We start from the raw sequence: 3,823 nt of genomic DNA, 5'->3' as shown, positions 1-3,823 counted from the left end.
TCTAGTAACAGTTTATTCAAGGCAATCTAGGCTTTCCCCCAGGATATTTTAGTTTTTGCTTATTTTTTTAATTGACAAATAAAAATTGTATATATTTACAGTTTACAAAATGATGTTTTGAAATGTGTATACATCGTGGAATGGCTAAATGAAGGTAGTTAACATGCATTACCTCATATACTTGCAATACTGGAATACATACTGGCTTTTCCATTTTGCTTTTTGTAATTCTTTTAGCCTCTTCCCGCTGACCAATTCAAAAGTCACCCCCACATTTTTAAGTATTTGTTACAGCAACACTCCACATTTGATACCAAAACCTATTTAGTTTCTTATTACTGCTGTAACAAATTACTGAGTGTAGAGGCTTAAACACAAATTTATTCTCTTGTAGTTTGGAGATAAGAAGTCCAAAATCATGAGTCTGACTCACCAAAGTCAACCTATCAAGAGGGCTTGTTCTTTCTGGAGGTCCTAGGGGAGAATTTGTTCCTTGCCTGTTCCAACTTTTGGAGGCTGCTGGTATTCCTTGGTTTGTGACTGTATCATTCCAATCTCTACTTCTGTCATACCACACCTCCTCTGCAGACAAATCTCTTACTGCCTCCCTCTTACTATAAGGACACTGGTGACTACATCAGGCCCACCTGGATAATCCAGGATAATTTCCCCATTGCAAGATCCATAACAATCACATCTACAAAGTTCCTTTCACCATCTAACATATTCGTAGGTGCCTGGGCTTGGATGTCAACATATTTGGAGAATCATTACTCAGGGTATCACAGGCTTCCTGGCATTTGGTTAGAGTGGTGGAGGCATGTGTCATCATCGGTAGTCCAGTGCAGGATTGTTCACATGGTAGCACTTCTAGGGTTCAAAAAAGCAAATAGTTTTAAAATCTCTGCTTATGTTATTTTTCCTGTTGTCTCTCATTGGCCAAAACAAATTGCATAGCTGAAACTAAAGTTAATGTGGGAAGATACTACCATCCAGAGGTGTGGATGCTGGAAGATGCGCACAAGTGGGGACTCATTACTGCAACAGAGTAGTACAATGCAAACAAATTTCTAGAAAAACACAACTTAATGAAATAGAAATAGAAAACTTAAATGTTCCTGTAAACACCCAAGAAATATAATCCACATTTAAAATCATTCCTAAGGCCAGCTGCAGGGGCTTATGCCTGTAATCCCAGAACTTTGGGAGGCCAAGGTGGGTGGATCACTTGAGGTCAGGAGTTCAAGACCAGCCTGGCTGGCCATCATGGTAAAACCCCATCTCTACTAAAAATAAAAAAATTAGCTGGGCATGGTGGCAGCACCTGTAATTCCAGCTACTTGAGAGGCTGAGGCATGAGAATCACTTGAACCTGGAAGCCGAGGTTGCAGTGAGCCAAGACTGCCACTGTGCTCCAGCCTGTGTGACAGAGCGAGACTCTGTCTGAAAAAAAAAAAAAGAATCATTTCTAAAAAGAAGCCATCAGGCCTAGATGGCTTCACTGGTGAATTCTATCAAATATTTAATAAAGAATTAATCTTACAAATTCTTACAGAGCCTAGTGAAAGGGAATACTTCCCAACTCATTTCTTGAATTCTGGATAACTTCAGACATTTTAAGAAAGGCTAATCTTATTTGTGAAAATACATGCAAAATTTCAAAGTAAAATATTAACAAAATCTTATTTAATAAGAATTATATATCATGACCAAGTTGGGCTTATGCTAGGAATGCAAGGTTATTTAACTTTAGATAATTCATCAGTATATTTTCATACTTAATAAAGGAAAAAATTACATTATCTCAATGGTCACAGAAAAAAATATGATAAATTCAACATCCATTATAATAAAACCTCTTTGCAAACTAGGAATAGAAAGGGACATCCTTATTCTAATAAAGGTTATCTACAAAAATACTATAACACACATATCTAATGATAAAAAATGGCAACATCTCCTTTGAGATCAGGAAGGAGAAAAGAGTACTTGTTCTACCACCTTCAATCAACATTTTACTGCAGTCTCAAGCAGTGCAGTATTGCAAGAAAAAGATACGGCATGAGAATTAGAACGGAAGAAAACCAATACTCTTATTATTCAGAGATGATATGATTGCTTGGTTAGAAAATTATAAATAATCTGGAGAAAACTTAAAGTAATTCTGAAACAAAATCAATATACAAATAGATACCAGCCACAAAGAAGTAAAAATTCTTTTTCCTAAAAGATACTTGTTCCAATAGCATTAAAACCATTGAAATACTTAAGAATAAGTCTAATAAAAGATATACAAAAATATCTACAGAGAAGACTGTGGAACTTTATTTACAATAATTAAAGAAGACCTTAATTGATATGATTGTAAGGATTGGATGCCTCAGTGTTGAAAAATACCATTTTCCCCAAATTGAACAAATTCAAATAAGGCAAATAAAAATACCAACAGGCTATGTGTGTGTTGTGTGTGTGTCTCTGTGTGTGTGTGTATAAAACATGACTAATTGTTTCTAAAATATATATGGAAATACAAAGGGTCCAGAATAATGAGTACGGTTCCAGAAGTGAAAGGATCTGTTTTATCAGATACAAGGTTTATTATAGAGCGGTAGTAATCAAAACAGTGCAGTGGTGGAAGTCTTGGTGTAGTGAACACAAATGAATTAGTAGATCATACTTGAAACCCCCAAACCGACATCATTATCATTGTAAAATAGTGGGTGAAAAATAGCCTATGCAATAACTGGTGCTGAGAAAAACTGGTGTCTTTTTTTTTTTTTTTTTTTTTTAAGAAACTTTGTGTTTAATGGTAAAAGTTTAGCAGACCCCAGCATCAGGAATGGCATGGAATCGTAGCAGCAGGGATGGATAGGTGGCCCCCATGGAGCTTCACATGGTGAAGAGGATGAGGAAGGTGACCATCAAACAGAAGAGCCCCCCCATGGCCTCAGACAGGGTAAAACCCAGAATGGCATAGGAGAAGAGCTACTGCCTGAGAGACGGGTTCCTGGTATAGCCAATGATCAAGCTGCCAAACACAATTCCAATGCCAGCCACTGAACCAGCCACACCAACTGTGGCTGCCTCAGCACCGATAAACTTGGTTGCTGTGTCAATGTCCCAGGAGACAATACTGGTCTGGAACTCCTGTCTGGCCACCTGGAGTTGGGAGCTGCTGTAGGAAGGCTGTTTAGATGAATTCTCTGGACTATTCAAGAAGGAGGCAGACACAGGCCTGATTAGACCCCTGGTGCAACAGTGGATCTGAGCTGGAGAAATGAACAGTGCCCCAGTGGTCTGCATTTTTTCAGTCTCCCAGCTTTAGTCCTTGGTCTCAGCACTCAGCCAAAAATTGGTATCTTTATTTTTAAAAAGAAAGAAAATCTGTTCTTCACATTTTATGCAGATTTGAATTAAAAGAGAATTATAGACCTAAATATGAAAGGTAAAACTATGAAGATTTTACTAGATAACATACGAGAGTACCTTAATCTGTCTGGGGTTAGAAAAGATTACTTACACATTTTTCCAAAAGTTAATTATAGAAGGAATGATTGATGTCTACATTAAAATTAAGATGTATGTGACTTTCCAGTCATGAAAAGACATCATTAAAAGACAAAGTCACAGAGTAGATGTTCACAATACATGTAACTGACAAAAGGACTCATATCCAGACTATATAAAAATCTAAAAAAAAAAAAAAAAAAAAAAAAAAAATCAGACATTCCTGTAGAAAAACAAGTACTTTGTAAGTGAAGGAATCCTCACTCTGCCTGTCCAAGGATTTGGGCAGCTGACACTTGTAATCCCAGCACTTTGG

General features: G+C 37.0%; 1 pseudogene; it reads right to left on the bottom strand.

The window, feature by feature from the left end:
• Positions 1-2,889: 2,889 nt before the first annotated feature.
• LOC112618679 lies at positions 2,890-3,400 on the bottom strand (annotated as a pseudogene).
• Positions 3,401-3,823: the final 423 nt, after the last annotated feature.

The sequence above is a fragment of the Theropithecus gelada genome, chromosome 2 (assembly GCF_003255815.1).
Source record: "Theropithecus gelada isolate Dixy chromosome 2, Tgel_1.0, whole genome shotgun sequence".
NCBI classification, from domain to species: Eukaryota; Metazoa; Chordata; class Mammalia; order Primates; family Cercopithecidae; genus Theropithecus; species Theropithecus gelada.
This window is presented reverse-complemented; position numbering and strand designations above follow the sequence as displayed.